The 20,511-nt window shown below is 45.7% G+C and overlaps 1 protein-coding gene across 1 annotated transcript in view; it reads left to right on the top strand.

The window, feature by feature from the left end:
• Positions 1 to 20,511, top strand: part of LOC138567115 (muscarinic acetylcholine receptor M1-like) — a 266,034-nt gene that overhangs the window by 236,739 nt on the left and 8,784 nt on the right. The gene's annotated exons all lie outside the window — the stretch shown is intronic.

Raw genomic sequence — 20,511 nt, forward strand, 5'->3', positions numbered from 1 at the left:
TAAAATGCTCCCCCTACACGATAAAGAGAGCAGTGTTTGGGATTTAAACCAAGGTCTCACAGTTCAAAGACAAGAAACGTAGCCATGAGACCACTAGAATAGCTATGTAAATCTTTGTATGACATGCCTATTGACGCGTTGCTGTACAGGATACTTTTCTTATACATTGTACCACAAAAGGTGCACACCGTTTCTATTTAGCAAGCAATGTTTTAAGAAAACGTGTCATCTTGGCAAATGCTTATTTGTCCTGCGCACTTTCTTGAGTTGCGAAAGACACCCTAATACTAAAAATGCACATTTCTTTCACTTTACATTCACTGCCTGTGACATCATGCCCCACTGCATACATCAGAGTGCCCACACTTTTTTTTAGGACTCGAGCCCTGCCGGGCAGCCTTGCCCACTGTCATTCTTATGTGCGCGATCTTTGGCCCATAGTCCATTCTTTCAATTACCGGGACTGATCATGTTAAGCCAAAATGACATACCTCCTTAAGAGCTAAGGGCGTGTATGCTCGTCCTTTTTGCATAGACTTGATTAAAGCTCAGCAGTTAAGGAGGTTCTGGCAGAGCTGGGGCAGAACACATCTGCCTGTGGCCCCTCCACATGCAAATGACCACTGACGAAGCCAAGAAAGCAACATGGCTGCAGCCTCGAAGACCACAGCATTGAGCAGTAAAGTTGGTTACTGGCGTATGGAGAACGATGGCTGCTCTAAATATGGTTCCCTGTGTCCAGCAGTCGAGAGAGAATTCGAAAGCCCAACATCTGGCGTATGCAGAAATTATATACTGTTTAAGGAGACTAATAGAAGGTAGCAGCTGGCTAACCTTTTCAATGCTAATGTTGTAATTGGGTTTTCCGGAAATTACGACACCTGAATGCTGAAATGGGTTTTGTTAAGCTCTTAAAAAATACACAATCTGCGTGACCTGGTTATGCGCAATGCTTTGTGTGATGACTTCAAATTTTAATAATTGTGTTTTATCTTTCACAATTAAGATTAATTATGAAGCGGATGGCTGGATGAATACCAAGCTGCCTTTTTATGACTTGCTGCTATTCAGTGTTCTTTGGCGAGGCTTGGTGCACAGTGCTGACTGCACTGCAGGCCAACGATGCAGATGCACTCACCACAGTCCTCATAAAATGACTGAATAAGGACTATGGCCTCATTAGGAGTTTGCCGGTCCGGAAACAAGGGTGCCGGCAAGCTCACCGGCTCCCTTGTTTCCGGATCGGCAAACTGAGTCTGCCTGCCGTGTCCGCTGTGCCCGACAGGTCTGACCCTGCTGGGCGCAGTGGCCACGGTAGGCAGACCTGTCACGAAAGCACCGGCACTGTTGGCAACGGTGCCGGTGTTTCCGTGTACCCACTCCCATAATGGGGACTTACAATTAACTGGCGCCTGATTTCCCAGGCCGCCAGACTTGTAATCAGACGGTGGCACCAGAAAGTCAGGTGCTGGTAAAATATTATGGGTCCGGTGGCAACACGCCGGTAGCACCGGCAGGGTTACTGCCAGACCCGTAATGATGCCCTATGGGCTTCGTTACAAGTTTGAAGTTACTGGTAAAAGCAGCAGTGAAGTGGCAGTAATTCTATTACTGCCACTTTCCTGCAATGCCGAAACCTGAGAATGGAGGTAAAGTGGACAATTTACCTCCAGCAAACAGCTGAAGGTAAATCATCTAAAAATCGTCATATTTACTGCAGTGGAATTACCGCTCACAGGAGATATAAGACAATCACCATGCAGTCCTTCAGACTCCAACAATGGGGATTAACACCACCATTGCCCACTTGTAATTGTGCAGTAAATCCGAGGGACTGCATGGTGGTAGTGGTAAACATGTTAACATTCTAACAGAATGACGGCCACAGTTGTTATGAATGACACCTTATGTAATATGGCGTTATCGCCCTGTTCCAAGGGCTATAATGAGGGTAACGGCCAGGCAGCCATGAGGGTCTATAACGAGGGCGCCGGGACATTACCCCCCTTCCCCCACTACCTGTTGCAATACTTGGAACAGGGTAATAACGCTATTAGCACCCCCGGGTTACCGCTTTGGTACCCTGGGGGGTTTAAAAAAAAAGATTTGTATTCATTGACCGGGACGCCGTGGACATGCGGAGACCCGCTTTCATTACCGTGGCGGCCGCGGGTGCTGTCGCTGCAACACTCAGGTAAGTGGGGTCGGTGGGGTTGGAAAATAGGACAAAATAAAAACAGAGGGAAGGAGGAGGAAGGAAGATGGTGCTGCATGGTGGCGGAGGCAGCCGCGTGGTTCTGTGGAACGCGGGCCGAGATTATAAATTTCAGTCTAAGATCCACAGAACCCGATTGGCTGCGCCCCGGTCCCGGGTACTAATGGCACGTTGAAACACAAGTCACTTGCTGTATTAGCGCCTTACAAATGCCCCTATAAATAAACTTATTTCCTGCATGTGTACTAGTAAGGAAGTTCCAGGCAAGACCCCGCCACCTACCATCCAGCCCTTTACTCAAATCAAGCGGGCACTGCTGGAAGGGGCATTCCAACGAATACCTAATAAGCCCATCCCTTATGTCTACAACTGCTGTGCACAACCTGCACAGGAAAGGCAGCACGAGACAGAGAAGTCACACAGTTGGTATGTACCCGGTGTGTGACAGCCTCGCCAAAAACGGACATAAACTGGTCGCCATATTATAAGACCTGTGATAACAGTCTCCATCAAGAAAGGGGGTCATTACAAGTTTGGCGGCGTCAGTAACAGTAATTCACGTAGTATTTGCGATGATCACACGTTCAACACCCATGCCGAACGACGGAAACTCTTCAGTTTCGCCTGCTTTCCTGTGGCGATAAGCATTGACGCAGCAATATAACATTTCCCCGCGCAGTCCCGTGGCGCTCATAAATGGGGCGTTACTGCAGGCTTTCCGGATGCGGTAAGGGTAATTCAGTTTAACGGTATTACTGACAAACATGTAATCACCCCTTTTGTCCAATTTCCGTGTGATATGAAGGCCAACAAATAAAGCGTGCATCCAATTAAATGCACCCCAACGCCTGTCCTCAGGTAGTACCTCAGGTTAGAGGAAACTAGTTAAAACCCAGGAGGCAGCTGGTCAATGAAACATGCCAGAGACCTGACCAGTACAACCTTAGAAATGCTGTTTACCCTGTTCTACTAATGTCAACACTTCCTCCAAATACTGTTGGTGCTCCTACCAAGCTGCGAGAAGCAGACATACTTCAGTGAAGTGAGGCCTCAGGCGAAGGTGGGACTGTATGCCCAAATTCCATTTTGCCAGCTCCTTTGCCAAAGTTGATAGAATACCCAATGGGTAGCTACCGACTGTGGAGAAATATTCTCCTCTGAACCCTGAGGTGGAGTGCACCCTGTGCATGTATCATTTCATGTTGTGTATGGCCTCCCGTGCGTACGCAGTCCCCTGGCACCAGGATTGCACGTGGTGTAGATGAGGGTTAAGGGAGAAGCATGAATTGGTGCATTTGTGGAGCTGGGCTTTCTCGATTTCCCTGGGGGCTTGGGAGGCCAGAGGAAAAAGGGAAGATACCCCCTCGGCCCCCTAGCGTGACATCGCAGCAGTTGATAATGAATTTCATAACCCTCCACTTTGGCATTACAGCGGGAGGATATGACATTTTGAAAAGCAAATAGTTGCTAATGGTTTCCTTAGGGAGTGCTACCCAACAGCAGGCTCCTCGGAGTTCCCCGCTATTCCTGTCTACGCCGGTGTCGGTTCCTCTTGCTTTCACATCCTCTCAGCTCAAACCGCCACTGGGGAAACATTAGACTAGAGCAGTGGGCCTTTCCCCTGATGATGCGCAGGTGACGCGCCGGGGGTCTGTGCTCAGGGGAGAGTGAAGTGATCTTCTTTCTGGAACTATCACATGTAAACATCATCCAATTGAATCTTGTGATGGGAGAGGGAGGTTCCCTCGGCGGATTTTCCATCGTAGGAGAATTCGTCTCATTTTTTTTCATCGTGTTTTGAGGCAAATGTATGTGGGGGGTGGTACAGGGTAATAAAAAAGGTTGAGGGAGTTTGGGGAGGGCTGCGAGGGGTCTCCCTCAGCATACATTTGGGGCAAAATGTCATAAAAGAAAAGAATAATTCGTTGAATTTTCCTACAATGTAAAAAACATGATGGAATCACATAGAACCTCCTGTGGGCACCCAGTGGGCAAGATGGGCTACGCCCCTAGATTTCTATCTACTGTACAGTATCTTGTGATCTATATTTTGATTTGTGGACACCCAGTGGGCAAGATGGGCTCCGCTCCTAGGTTTCTATCTACTGTACAGTATCTTGTGATCTATATTTTGATTTGTGGGCACCCAGTGGGCAAGATGGGCTACGCCCCTAGATTTCTATCTACTGTACAGTATCTTGTGATCTATATTTTGATTTGTGGGCACCCAGTGGGCAAGATGGGCTACGCCCCTAGATTTCTATCTACTGTACAGTATCTTGTGATCTATATTTTGATTTGTGGGCACCCAGTGGGCAAGATGGGCTACGCCCCTAGATTTCTATCTACTGTACAGTATCTTGTGATCTATATTTTGATTTGTGGGCACCCAGTGGGCAAGATGGGCTACGCCCCTAGATTTCTATCTACTGTACAGTATCTTGTGATCTATATTTTGATTTGTGGGCACCCAGTGGGCAAGATGGGCTACGCCCCTAGATTTCTATCTACGGTACAGTATCTTGTGATTGATGTTTTGATTTGCGGGCACCCAGTGGGATGATGGGCTACGCTCCTAGGTTTCTATCTAGTGTACCATAACTCAATCGCCTCTTTTTTGTAACATTATCCTTCTTTTTTTTTATATATATGGTCTTAAATCCTAGACCTCATGACATCAGAAAGATTGATGAAGCTGAAACTGTGATATAGTTAAGTTATTTATCACAAGTGATGGGCTCTCGGTAAGTGTTTACAGTAACCTAATACATATAGAACTACACAATGATTATGTGATACTTGTGTAGCTCCTGGCTCCGGTTCCATGACATTCCATCGCCAGTTTTTTTTCACAGCGTTTTTGGTTTCCGATTTGTTGCTGCAAAACACTCAATGATTTTTTTGTGGGGGTTACGCCCCATGTCTCCCCTTCTCAGCTATTTACAACCGATTCCCCACACACCCTTACCCCTTATATCCCTTTAACCACCACCCTTATTTCTTAATGAGTTTTTGCAATAAAAAATCAGCTGCAAAATACTATGAAATAAAATCAGGCGATTAATGAACGTCGTACCCTGACTCGAATGATCCCTGCATTTTGTGGTTTTTGTGGTACCACTTATGTTGAAAAAAAACATTAAACCACACACCAACTAATGGGGAATATACACATTTTAATTAGACAATTACAATTGATTGTATCATATGTACTTTAAGAAAATTAATGGTTCAGGCTGTGTTTGGGACCACATGGAATGTTGGTTTAACGATGATTGTTCAAAGCCTGACTTAATGATGCCTTCCTTGTACCGGGGCCTAAGGAACACTGGGCCTCATTCTGAGTCTGCCGTTCCAGTAGAAAAATGCCAGTATTCATGGTTACCGGCACTTTTACGGACTGGCTGACTACGGGTTTGCCAGTGGGGCATCTGGGTTACCTGCAGCAAAAGCTGGAGGTAAGCCAGGCGCCCTACTGGCGAAAAAGGCCCACTACCGGCACCGGCAATGCCAGCAAATCCCCTCATGGAGTCCTCCATGAATGAGAATGTACACTGTCACTCTGGCATTCGGAAATCTGGCCGCAATGCCACCGGGCCGAGTCCTGGAAACAGTAACTACATCTGCCGGTATCAGAATGAGGCCCACTGACTGCTGGTAGACAAAAGGACTGGTAACCCCCTGGTGACGGCAGAGAATGGTTTGCTCTCCAGGATGGTTAGTGAAACATTTCTATCTGTCAGGGGAGAAAGGAGGACTCGGCAGGGGCCTGTACCTTGTGCAGACCCCAAAGTGGGCATTTAGGGCTGCATTAGGCCAGTGGGCCTTGCCCTTAGTCACTACAGGGCCTCTGCTGTAACTTACTCCCCCACCTGCAGGGAGAGAATAGGTCCAGCGGATGGAAGCTCCCACAGCTTGCACAGTCTCACGCGGCATGAGAGAGAGCTTGGAGGAAGTTTGCACGCAGAGATGCTGCAGGCAGCACCTTCTGAGTAGATAGCGGCAAGCAAGCCCTGACTGCTGAGTTGAGAAATCTATGGACTGGTGAGAGGCCCAGGACCATGGATCCTGTGACAGACTTCAAGAGTGTTGCATCGCAGGTGTCGATGAAAACCTGTTGTTCTGGCCCAATGGTGAGCTCGCTGGGAGTTATTAAGGTACCCTGCCAGAGTATCATGTGGTCACAATTTAGGTGAAAGTGAGAAAGGACTCGGCCAATCCGCGATCAGGCTTGTCAGCCCAGAGGGTGTGCAACGGATCAAATACTGCGGGTAGTGTGCTCTTCTTGGAGTGTGGGGTTGTTTCGCTTAGGGGCCGTCCGGCCCCCATCTGAAGAGAAATCATTGAGGAGGGCAGAAAGGCATGGCAACGGGACCCAGGGATGCCATACTGGAGACACCTCTTGGGCGGATGTGGAGCCCCAGTGCCATTTGCCGTCAAGCAGGGGTCCAAGGACAGCACCTGAATGTCTTCAAGTTAGGTGGCAGGATAGAATGGTGGCGGATTGGGCATGTGGGAGGTGGATGTGATATGAGGCAGAGCTAGACCGCTCCGAAAAGGCAATCTACACATTAGGGGACTCATTCGTTCTAAGCGATAGGGTGATAGATCAATGGTGAACCATGGAGTAAGGTTAATTGATGTTTCTGAAAGATCATGTGGGGGTTGCAGTGCTCCTGTGGCCCAGACTGTGCTGTTTTCTTTATGCCCGATTATAAGATCTCGGGCAAGAGGGGGAATGTGACCCCCCAGACCAATCCACCCCAAGTTATGCCGGTCATATGTTACCAATGAAGTAGGCGGGTCACTAAGACACTCTTGAGAGTGGGGACAGAGCCTTTAGTAGAGATAGCATTTACTTCTGCAGCAACTGTACTTTCTGAGCTGCAGAACTGGTAGGTTGGAGCCATGAAATCTATAATATGCTGCCGGAATAAAAATGTAAGAGTGACTCCAGAAGTCTAGTCCTAAACTAAAGTGGGGGGACTCATTAAAGGATAGTTCCGGGACTTTTTTTTAATTGTTCCTATGGTTCGGCCATGTGTTTTTAAGCATAAATCGGTAGATCGTAGAAAACTTTCCTATGGACCTTACCCGACTTTTCGTCCATTAACGCACTCAAAAACAGCCGCCATTTTATGATAATCCTATCATTTCCCCCCATCGCCCTGGCTCACCTGCTTTTGCGGCACTAAATCAAATCCCCCGCCCCTGAAACAGACTTGATCAAAACATTCATATTCCCCGCCTCTATCCGTGACGTGACTGAGCTGCGTAGGCAAACGCGCCCAGGCGTCTTCTACGCGACTCCACACAGAACCAGGAAATCAACACAGATCAGCTCACAACACAGCGCGCCACAATTGGGAATATGAAACTGTACTTTTAAATTAAACCGCAAGATTGTAAATTTGGTAAAGTACATTTATTTGACATCAAATGTTTTGAAAATATTCAGCGATTTGCATTTTTATTTGCTCACGTTCCAAAAAGTTCGTTTCGAGGCACACGATGTTCCTTTGCTGTACACAGGGTCTTAGATCATCTCACAATACAGCGCCACAATTCGGAATATGAAACTGTGGTTTAAAAGCAAACGGCAAGATTGTACATTTGGCAAAGTACATTTATTTGACATCAAATGTTTTGAGAATATTCAGCGATTTGCATTTTTATTTGCTCACGTTCCAAAAAGTTCGTTTCGAGGCACACAATGTTCCTTTGCTGTACACAGGGTCTTAGATCATCTCACAATACAGCGCCACAATTCGGAATATGAAACTGCGGTTTAAAAGCAAACGGCAAGATTGTACATTTGGCAAAGTACATTTATTTGACATCAAATGTTTTGAGAATATTCAGCGATTTGCATTTTTATTTGCTCACGTTCCAAAAAGTTCGTTTCGAGGCAAGCGATGTTCGTGTGCAGTACACAGGGTGTTGGTTTACGATAAAATAAGCTCTTCGGTCGCACTGATAATCGCATGGCTGTTCCAACAACAAGGAACTAGGCCACCACAACGGTCTGTATGTTGCATCTAGCCGTTAGTACCGCGTAAGGGCATACTTGTACTTGGAGATCGTCCCATAAAATGGTCAGGGTGGTAACGTTGTTCACGCGGAGAAGCAACTGGCGGTTGAAAAATCCATCCGCCGGTGTCTGGTACTCGTGACACAGACAATAATGGATGATGTACCTGTTTGAAAAACATAAAAAATGAAATTAGTCTCACCATCAGATCTTTATTAAAATTATTCATTTTATATATTAGCTCGGGAAATGATTTCATAGCTAGGACAGTGCAACTGGGTATTATACGTCAAGGGGGGCTGTAGGATACTGAGACAGTCCCCCAGTGCAGGGGTTGACAGGGAGGCAGTGCAGGTGGAGAGTGGAAGGGCCCAGGACCGAGGTCGCAGACAGTGGACCAGTTGTAGCAGGGGAGAGGGAGAGAGAAAGCAGAAGCAAAGAGGAAGGTTTTTAGGTGCTTCCGTAAAAGGAGATGGTTCCCCTCAAGATAGTGCGCCGTACAAAACAATATGCCACATAGAACGAACAAGTACAACTTAACCCGTCTTTAAAGCTACTGTATAGTAATTAAATTGCGGTATGAACTCATCTAAAGAGTTACTTGCATTATATTTGCATTTTCCATTGTGTCTGTGCGTAGGGCAGCCCCGAAATACCACTCCTTCTATGCCGACATTATTTCTTCTAATGAACGAACATGAAATGGCTTTCGTGTCTGAAATTATATTCATTATCGTTTCTTACGTTATTGCCCCACACCCCCAAAAAGAAGTCTTTCGGGATGGTCCCGGCCTGTCAAGGTCAAATAACAATAGAACCTTATACTGAGTCGTGGGCCATTCCGGCAGCCGAGCAAAAAATCAAAGCAGCTGACCTTCACTTTGAACGAGCACACATTCCTAGTTAGCTACATTCAGTGTAAGGCCATCTCACAGGACTTGAAATTTACACTCCATCTTTGCATTTTGTCTGCGTGCTTTGCAGCCCCAGAGAACCATAAATACGGAGACATTCTATATTTTTTGAAAAATTATTTATAATACTGTTTGGTTTAATTTAATGCGCAAATGAACAAGGTTGGATAGACACATTGCATGTACACTGAGCAATCACTTTTATTTACACATTACATAGATACACATATTCAATGGGCCTGCGACATGAGGAGACTCGAGAGAACAGACAATCAAATTACAATCATTTAAACCGTGATGTGTATTTCTCAATGAGCTCTTCTTTAGGTGGACATGGAACAGAGGCAATGTTGGGTGGCAATGCAGTTGTCCCCTGCACAGGTTCGTTCACAACTCCATTTATGTGCCTATCTAGGACGTCAACAATAAGTCTCTCAATAAACTCATATTGCATATCCTCAAACACTGGTTTGATCACCCATTGTTTACTTCTTTTAGTGAAGGCCTTATTGTAGCGAAGCGTCCCTAAAGTTCCGGTCGTCCTACTTTGTTGACGGCCAACATTATGGTTATGTGCCAAGACCGCTAGAAGAGTCCGATTTATCATGCCCTCCATGCCAAAATGCAATCGTTTTGGCCTGTACTTTAGGCACATATTGTGGAACACCTCCAAATCTCCTGTGTGGCAGAATTCCGTGAGTCCCCTCAAATCTCTTGTTATAGTTTTATCAAATACAATCTTTTCAATGGCTTTGTGAGTGGGTGATGAAGGAATCAACCACTTCTTCTTCCGTGCCTCCTCTGTGGACAAATGGCCATGTTCACAATTGTGGAAATGTTGGTTTGTGTTCCAACGGTGAACGTTGGTACAGTGTAACATTACTGACCGCCATTTTTCCAGTAGAATTTCCAACGACCCTCCACATGTTTTTGAGCTCCACCAAAGATGGTTGCTGATTGACTTGGACCACTGTGAAATACCTTGCATTTCTTTTTTTTTACCTGCAGCAGACATTTTTTTATTGATTGTTTTTGCAAGATGCCAAACGTCAAATTGGTGATTTATATTTTTGTACTCTTCTCTCATTGTCTTGGCAATTGAAACGTGTCTGTCCGTGGCTATCAGGTCGATCACCATTCCCCGCGATTGTAGTTCTTGCAATGATGCTACAAAGCCAACTTTCTCCATGGCCACTGAGGATGTACTTTGTGACACCTGCACGACCACCGAACTCACAATTTTCTTACTTTCCATGTCCTGAAAGTGGTAGGTGCAGTACTTGGCTGAAAATCCTGGGCTGTCGCACTGTCCATCACCGGCTAGCCTGAACCGTTTGCCTGCGAATGTACTATCAATAGACATTTTTTCCATTCTCCAAGCTTCGCTAATGGCTGGAAATAGATAATCGGTTTGGTATTTGTAGAACTGAGTTTTCGCAATGAAATGGATTCCCACAAACTGAAAGAAAGACTCTAACTTTTTAAAACTTGAACCACTAAAAAGTGCAGCCGCTGCACAAAGTAGATTGCCTGCTGGCAGTTGCCCCAGCATGGGTTGTGCAGACCATGAGAAAGGATGATATTTTGTACAGGTGGCATGTATTTTAAGGTTAGTGCCTCGAATTGCACGAGTCACATTAAGCAATGGCTCCCCACATACTTCCCCACCTACCGAATGCCCACATTTCATCCGAATAATAATATCAATCAAACAACTATCGAATACAATGAATTTGGCCTCTTTCCTTATACTGTCACTCTGCATCCCAGCTGGTTCGGCCTGTAACGTTGAGGACATGTCACTCACACGAAAGGTAGAATCTCTGATATCGTCTTCCGCTATGTTCAGTGATATTGATGGTGTTTCATTGTAATCCACTTCATTCTCTTCCATTGCAACATCTGTTCCTTCTCCGGCGATGGGTGAATAAGACAATTTCTTCAACTTTCTCGCGGTCTTAGTTTTTGCGGGTGTGGATTCTGTGAATTGATCTCCGACTGCATCCGAACTACCAGGAGGACATTCAATATCAATGGCTGGTGGTGGTATAGCTCCGTTGTCAATCACTTCATATTCTTCCCATTGGCACGATGCATCTCCAGTCTCAAGTCCCTGCCAAAAGGTTTGACAAGCAACATCTCTCGTTCGTTTCACTGTCTGTGTAGATCTAGTTCGTACACCCACTCGCAACTAGAGGACAGATTGGAAAAGGGATGTTCAGTTTAAACACAACTTACAGTATTGAACTATTAACAGTGAAAAACAACATAATATAGTGACCAGGACACTAACCTTCTTTTGCTTTCTTTTCTTTGAAACTTTCTTGCCTCGAACTTCAACATCAGGACGCTGTTGCTCCGACTCGTGTGTGCATGTCTCCACTTCCTCTTGCGCTGCAACGACTATATTTTCATGATAAGCACATCCGTCACGCACTGACGCTCCATCGACTCCCTGAAACATAGAACTTTCATTAGTATGTATAATAATATCGAAAACACAAAATGTACTTGGGGACCAATACCCACGTACATCTCAATACCAAAACACAAATGAACGCTTTGTGTAGAACATTCAAACGACAATTATTCACGCATTGTTGATCTAGTTAGATGGAACTGTCAAGATCCATACGTCGGGCTCCTCATAGACTTCCATTGGTGATATTATTGAAGATGATGCTTCAGTAACTCCCTGAAACACAGTAATTGCATTAGTATGGTTTTCTATTTTGATAAAAAGAACAGAAACTTTGTGCAGGCGTCAACGGCTCATCTAAATAGACCTGCACAAATGATCAGTTGTCTAAAATAAATAATGGATATGTAAATATGATTCGATTTGCTCGATCGTTGTAAGTGTCACCACCCAGAGATCTGCATCAACTACTAGGGGTGATGTTCTTGTAGAAGAAGGTCCGTCATCTCCCTGAAACATAGTACTTGCGTTAATAAAGAAGGAAGTATAGCGGATGTAATCACGTCATATGATTTCGCTTGATCGCACTGTCAGTATCCATACCTCGAAATGCATAAGAACATCAAGGGACGATGTAACTGCGGTGCACACTTCTGCAAGCTGTTGCGCCGACCCGTAACTGCATGCTCCCCCTTCTTCTTGGACTAATGCTCCATCGACTACCTGAAACATAGGACTTTCATTAGTAATGAACACAATATTGAAAAAAGAAGATACATAGGAGGGCGACGACAGAAGGACATATGAATGGCTAAAAACGAAAGAAACATTGTGTGTAACAATCACGCTACAAGAATGCAAGATCTGATGATCTCCATCGATGGAACTGTCCGGAAATGTACCTCGAGCATCTGAGTGACATCAACGGTAGTCGTCAATACGTTGGACTCCTCAGCATCTGCCTGAAAGACAGTACTTGCATTATTATGGATAACTATAATTATAACTGAAAACAAAGACTAGAGGACTAGTACAAGGGTGTACCATTAGGTAAAATAATTACACGATAAATTAAAACTATTGATTTACATGCCTAAAACAAGTCAGTGGCAGAATAGCCAAGTAAGATTACCCGATAGGCGCTTGAAGTGGCTGATGACTGCAATAACGACACGGATGGAGAATCTTCCGCCTTCATATTGAGTGGATACATAAATGGGGAAATTATTGTTAGCTAATGCTACACACTACCGCAAGGCCGAGAGATAAATACGTAAACTTGACTCACCAGTGGAGGGATGTGGACGAATAGAGTGGGAATAGCGGTTGAGAGCAATTTTCGCCTCGCTCGCGGTGTGTTCTTCTTTATTAGCAATGATGTGGAGTACATGTCAGAGGTAAAGTGCCTGCTGCAGATGCGGTATCGATCACCCCTCTTGTCCGCAAAGACTTCTATGACTCTACTTTCAAGCTCAGACGGTGGATATCCGCAATATCGGACCCATTCTCTTATCTGATCTATTGTCTTAGGGAAAACATGCATTATAGTACCTTCAGATTTATTATGGGTCTTCGAAGGGCAACCGCCAATGGAACAGGCAGGCATTGTGGAAAGTTCTGAAAAGTAAATATCAACAATTCTCTATGAATACCAATGTAAACTCAGAACATGTGACTAGTTCCTTGCATGTACTGTCTTGAACGAAAAGAAATTGGACGCAAAATGATTATGGTACATGGCCTTACCTTGACGAACAAACAGTTAGATGCAGGGATCAGAGTAGTTTCTTGTCGTAGAACAGGGAGCAGTTCACAGGTTGCAAACTGAGGAGTTTCCTCGAAGTGGTCACGGAAGTTCACAGAGACGAACAGCAGATAACCAGCACCTTCACGGGTTGACAAGCAAAGCGCAAAGAAGTGCTCATTAGAAATATGAAATGGGTTATAAAGGATTCGAAACTGGGGTGTGTTTGTGAATGAATGACGTGTATATGTCGTGGCATTATGCGGTTTGCAGGGGGGCGTCCAGCGTGAGGGGGGATGCTTGGCAGGAGACACAGGGTCTGGAGGTAGACATGGGAACAACAACCCATGCTCTATAGACCACTTTGAAGTGTACATGGTCTTTGGCACCTCTTGGCCTTTATCGCTCCCTGACAGCTCCACTTGCCAGCGCAAGTACCCCGGTGCGAACTGCCTTTGATAGGGCGGGGGGTGGATTGGGGCGGTGGTCGTGCAGACAAGACACAGGAAGACTCGTGAATGGAGACACACTTATGTGGATTGCAGGGGGGCGTCCAGCGTGAGGGGGGATGCTTGGCAGGAGACACGGGGTCTGGAGGTAGACATGGGAACAACAACCCATGCTCTATAGACCACTTTGAAGTGTACATGGTCTTTGGCACCTCTTGGCCTTTATCGCTCCCTGACAGCTCCACTTGCCAGCACAAGTACCCCGGTGCGAACTGCCTTTGATAGGGCGGGGGGTGGATTGGGGCGGTGGTCGTGCAGACAAGACACAGGAAGACTCGTGAATGGAGACACACTCATGTGGATTGCAGGGGGGCGTCCAGCGTGAGGGGGGATGCTTGGCAGGAGACACGGGGTCTGGAGGTAGACATGGGAACAACAACCCATGCTCTATAGACCACTTTGAAGTGTACATGGTCTTTGGCACATCTTGGCCTTTATCGCTCCCTGACAGCTCCACTTGCCAGCGCAAGTACCCCGGTGCGAACTGACTCGTTTGTCGCAGGGCCTCACCAAGGAGAGGCCATCTAACTGCATGTAAAAGGCAGGCTGCAGGATCTAGTACATGGAAGGCAGGGGGTGAGTTTATAAATACCTCACCCTCCCAGGAGAATATATGGGTGCAGTTCACCCTGGAGACCCTGGATGCCTAGGCAGTTAGTCAGCAGCAGGCTGGCCTGTGGTGGCAAGGCGGCACGGGCCAGAGGGGGTCATCTCTGTACCCGGTGCCCAAAAGGATGATTTATTGGGCGGCCTGCGGAAGAGGATGCTGGCCGGAGACATGTGGTGTGACAAGACAAGGCACAGGAAGACTATTCAATGGAGACACACTAGATTGATTTAAAAAATCAAAACAACCATTGTTAAAATATATGTTGGGTTTTATTTTAGATCTTAATTTCAATTGAACATAAATAATAAACATTACACATTGTAAAGTTCTGGTTGCAGCACATCCAGGGAAAATCCGCGGTATTGTCCACTGTCGCTGGGGAAATGTTGTCTAATGGCAAGTACCGCACAGGCAGGTATTACTCTCCGAACGCGGTGTCCGAGCCTCCCGTGAAGCCACCAAGTGAAGCAACGGTAGGCCACCAGCCTGTACCACCTGTGAAAATGAAAGACGCAAACTGTATTAAAATGACAAAACTTTCTTATCACTGTCGATTCAGGTAAAAAATGTCATTCTTCTTTGAAAAAAATTCTACCTAGAAAATGGACAATATGGAACCAATTTACATGCATTCGAATGATATGTAGATGTAATTTTATGTGTGGGAGACGACCATGACATAGTAGTGTCATCACTGACATCACAACCAGAGTATACTTACTCGTTATTCGGATTACGCGGACGAACAGTGCCGCGAAGTTCGTGCATAAGCACCATCATCATCCTCAACACGGTCCGTGAGAGGCAGGCTTCCCTGAACTCTGGCAGCTCGGTGATGCATTGCGGACTTGGCTCGCCTTCCGAAATGTAGGCCAAGCACCCGGAATTTTCACGGCAGCAGCAGTTCTCCTCCTCAGTTGGCATTAGCTCGCACCGATTGCACGTGCACCAGGTGGAGACGCCGTCCATGCGACATGGTCCAGGCTCTTCATCCGTTGACTGGTCCTCCCAACTGCCGTCCGAATCCCCATCGTTTTCGCGTGCTTGCCTTTCCAGTAGTTCTTCCTCGGTGTACTCGGGCTCGTACATATACGGCATTATTGTAGCCATTGTGTGGTAAAGAAAGTAAAATAATTTACAGAGATGGTACAGGTGTTCACAAGGCCTAGAAGCGGCGAAGGTAACTGACCAGAGCACAGAAACGAGTCACAGAATACTCAAAGTAACACAGAGAGAGGAATGGAATCGAAAATCTGCTGCTGTATGTTGTGAAACGGTGTGTTTATACTTATAGAGGAAAGAGGCGTCCTGCCATTTCCATGGCGACACTTCATTAGCTGAGGCGCAGCGATTGTTGACACGAAACGTGCTTTGGCTTTGGGAAATGGGCGGTACGCGTCTGCTGATGTCAGGCTCAGGGGCGGGGGATTTGATTTAGTGCCGCAAAAGCAGGTGATCCAGGGCGATGGGGGGAAATTATAGGATTATCATAAAATGGCGGCTGTTTTTGAGTGCGTTAATGGACGAAAAGTCGGGTAAGGTCCATAGGAAAGTTTTCTACGATCTACCGATTTATGCTTAAAAACACATGGCCGAACCATAGGAAAAATAAAAAAAAAGTCCCGGAACACTCCTTTAATATACGCAATGGGGTGTGACGTCACCAGAAATTACTGTTTCAAGGTGAAATATGCAAATTTCATTCAGTTGGCTTTGCATAACCATGCAAATTGCACAGGACTAATGGGCATTTGCCTTTCATAAAATCAACACAAACCTATTGGGCCTCATTACGGGTCTGGTGGTAACCCTGCCGGTGATACCGACGGGTAGCCGGCAGACCTGAAAAAAATGACCAGCACCTGACTACCCAGTATCACCGGGGGATTACAACCCCAGCGTTCCCGGGAAGTCAAGCGCCGGATATTTGTCATTCCCCATTCCCATAGAGTCCCGTAGGACTCTATGGGAATGGGTACACAGAAGCACCGGCACCGTTGTTAACGGAGCCAGTGCTTCCGTGAAGGTCTGCCTACAGTGGCCGCTGTGCCCGGCAGGGTCAACCCTGCTGGGCCCAGCGACTCCGACAGGCAGACCGTAATGTGCCGGTCCCGTAACAACGGTGCAGGTAGGCTTACCGGCACCGTTGTTACCAGACCGGCACACATGTAATGAGGCCCATTGTCTTCTAACGGTGTTTGAACATGTAAAAAAGGCTGCACTTTTTAAACCCCATGAATCAATGACCATGTTTTCCCTAGTGCACTGCCGAAATGTGACATTTCTCCTTTAGTTGTTGGATATATTTCACCATCTATATGGAGCAGTGATGAAGTGCCTGGCGACCGTGGGTAGAATCCCCAAGTCACACTTAAAATAATAACTCTGAAAAAGACAGTCAAAGTGTTCTGTTTTAGACATAGTATCCACAATATTGGAACCTGGTTGGGGGATCTATAGCTCAAATCTTCCCTATCATCATATCACAATTTAGTTTGAGTACATTCTATTCGAGTATTGCTTTTTCTTATGGGGGATTCACTCCACAGTGTTGAGTTCCTGATTTTTCTTTATCCTTCCAGGTTTTTCACATAATATTTTGTTTCCCAAATAAAACTTAACAATTTTATTTCGCTTCTTTGGAATGCAACCTTTATTAAAAAATTAGAGGTGTTGATCTAATATCTCTCAACTACTAAGAAAATTATATAAGTCGAGAGGTAGACTTCATGAAGCTGTTTCATAAGTCATATTTGTTAAAAAAAACATCATTTGGAGTGTGTGGACCAGAGGTAGTCAAAAACAACTCCTATTTCTTTCGATTCAGAGATGTATTTCTTGGTGAAGACTCCGAATCTAATGTTTTAGTAACATTTATACAATCCCTTCTAATGACCGACACCCCTTGGTGTGTGGTCTAATTACTTCTGCTGGTAGTGGTGAATCTCAAAATTCAGAATAGGAGATTGCCCCATTAATGGTGAAGCAACTCCCAAATGTCGGGGTCCTGGGCACGGGTAGGTAGATTATTTGCCAATTCCCGTATCCGAGATGATCACACATTCCTTATTCACTGGTGCAAGAACACTTGAAAGGAGCTAAAGGTTCCCTCTTTTTTTTAGGAGCAACAAGGGGTGTTGGTAATTAGCCCTGAAGAAAGTGGTCCCAATTACCTCAATACCACTGAAACCGGTCGGCTTCCTTGTGACTAGATTTGAACAATGACGGATCAGAGAAATCCTTCAATCAAGTCATATTTTTTGATCTCAACACGAAAAGGTATCGTATAAATTTTACTAAAACTGTAGATTCGGAGTCTTGACCAAGAAATACATATCCGAATCGAAAGAAATAGGAGTTGTTTTTGACTACCTTTGGTCCACAAACTCCAAATGATGTTTTTTAACAAATATGACTTATGAAACAGCTTCATGAAGTCTACCTCTCGACTTATATAATTTTCTTAGTAGCTGAGAGATATTAGATCAACACCTCTAATTTTTTAATAAAGGTTGCATTCCAAAGAAGCTAAATAAAATTGTTAAGTTTTATCTGTTTTAGACATAGACACGGTCTGTAAAATACCAGGTGGTTGTCCAACCGCGTGTACATTTGACATGATCCCTGAGTGACTCCCAACCGCGTGTACCTTTGACTTGATCCCTGAGTAACTCCCAACCGCGTGTACATTTGACTTGATCCCTGAGTAACTCCCAACCGCGTGTACATTTGACTTGATCCCTGAGTGACTCCCAACCGCGTGTACCTTTGACTTGATCCCTGAGTCCCATGCGCTCTTCCTGAGCCCTCTGTTTGTGATGCTACTGACTTGATGGAAATAACCTGAGTGAGACCATGTTGCTAAAACAGTCCTATCATGAAAGGTATTGTGTCACCAAGGAAACTTATATGATGTAGATTAAGGTTAATTTCCTTCCCAATCTTGCTGTGAAGGATTCGACCATCCACATGGGGAGTGTGCCTCGCCTCCAGCACCAGGCACATTGTGGTTCTGTCCCCCTGGTCCTTCTCCGAAGGCCCCTAGTGACATTTACGACCCCATGCTCCCTTAATGCTGAAACCAAATAACCTTGACTAGTTAAGACTGATTGCGTTCCGATGACACTTCTGTCAGTATCCAGAGTGCATCCCTTTCCTTCGTGAAACTGTCATGTCCTCCGTGTTCCTTTACAGGGTGGGTTGTATTTTGTAGTGTGCTAGAACTGTCTGTTGCAATAATAATAACGTAGATATGTTTATACAACCTTGACTGGACAGTCCCTTTTATCATTGGGTAATAATAGTATTTTTCTGTGTTGCAACTAACCAACGATCCAACGACGACCATGCAGAGATAAGCCTGCCAATCCAATCCACGTTACCAAAATTGGGCAAGGAGGTTTATAATTGACTTCTGTTTCCAATCTGTTTGGATCCCTTCTGGTGTACTAGAGGCGTGGGGTTGATTGATGGTTCAGAAACTGATATTCATCCCTGGACCACTGTTGACCCGGAAGTTGATTGATCGCACTTCCATTCATACAAAATGAGTGTAAAGCAAAAAGGGGAACCATGGTATTGGGAGCGGGTGTTGTTTGTTTACTGGTATGGACTTGGGGTTTGCATTATAGGAGAGGCAACATCCATGTGCTAAGTACCCTGGGATGTGGCCCACACTTGTTACCATTCTCTTTACCAGGTTACCCTTATCTGACATGCAGCCCCAGCGCAGGCAGACTCGGTGGGGCATCCATGCTTCTCCATTGCTGGACACATCCGTTGCTAATCCTCTCTCAGCGGGTTTCTTTATGTTATCGTTAACCCTCACATTTCAGCCGGTCTCGGGTGGGCTTTAGCTGGCTTGTGTGCACCCCTCTAACCTGGTGGCAAAGGCCTTTCATTGAGCCAGAGATAATAGACTTGGGTTACACTTGGAGTATGGCTTTGCAGCAGAAACTGCCAGTATCTCTAGACTCATGGTAAAAATCGATTCTATGGCGACTGTAGGTCTTGAAACGTCTCCTGCATGGTCACATCCATCCCCTTATCTGCTTCGGTGAAGATCTCCATCCCCATTGTACTCCACTCTCTATGGTATTAAAGCTGTACTGTGCCAATAGGAAATTGGACTGCTTTGTGCATTTATTGAGTATGATAGTTTTCTTCAATAGACGGCCATACTTTTTGATCACCTGGTTACTTTGGTCATTTGAAAAACCTGTCGTTTTTTAAAAACTATTTTATTAGCGCGACGCAGGGTCGGGTGGAGGCCTCCCAGCCAATCAGGAGGCCCAGAAGGGGGACTTTACCTCATGGTAAAGCCCCTGCTCCGAGGCTCCTTTGCAGCGGGAGGCCACCAGCTTCCCTGCTGGGATTCAGGTAAGTGCGCTTCGCGCTCCCTATCCCCTCCTTCCCAACCGCTCAACCCCATTTTCCACATGCCCAAATTACATTGAACTCCTTTGTCCCTCACCAGGGCTGGGGCACATCTCCGTTGCGGCAATGGCCACCATGGAAAGGGAGAAGGGACTACATGTAGTTCCCTTCTCCCTAATCCATGGCGACCACCTTGGTTTGTAGATTTTTTCAAGTTGAGAAGCGGCAAACGCGCAGTTTCTCAACTTGGAAAAAAAACAGTATTAGCATTCTGGTATAACATGCTGGGATGCTAATAGCAATAAACCCTTCGCTGGTGGGGGACTAATTTGTACAGGTAATGCCCCCGAGCTATTGTTAATGCACTCACTTTGCTCAGGCCTGTAACTTGCGTCCTAGGGCATTACCTGACCCAGTATTGCCCCCTCTAGCTCGCGGTTTATTGCTTAATCATAACGTATGACCGAATCTATGTCATTACTGCGACCCTCATTACTGTGACCTCGAAAATGACGACTTTTTTTATTTCGACCCCTTTTACACCACATATATATGTGGGGGAGACCCCTCACACTTCCCCTACTTGTATTATATACCATACCCCCTCACACATATATTTGCGGTGTAACGGGGATCGGGGGGAAAAAAAAGTAGACATTTCCGGCAGTCGCAGTCCTGGGGGCGCCGTAATGG

This window comes from Ambystoma mexicanum, chromosome 2p (genome assembly GCF_040938575.1).
Source record: "Ambystoma mexicanum isolate Mex_15411 chromosome 2p, UKY_AmexF1_1, whole genome shotgun sequence".
Classification (NCBI taxonomy): domain Eukaryota; kingdom Metazoa; phylum Chordata; class Amphibia; order Caudata; family Ambystomatidae; genus Ambystoma; species Ambystoma mexicanum.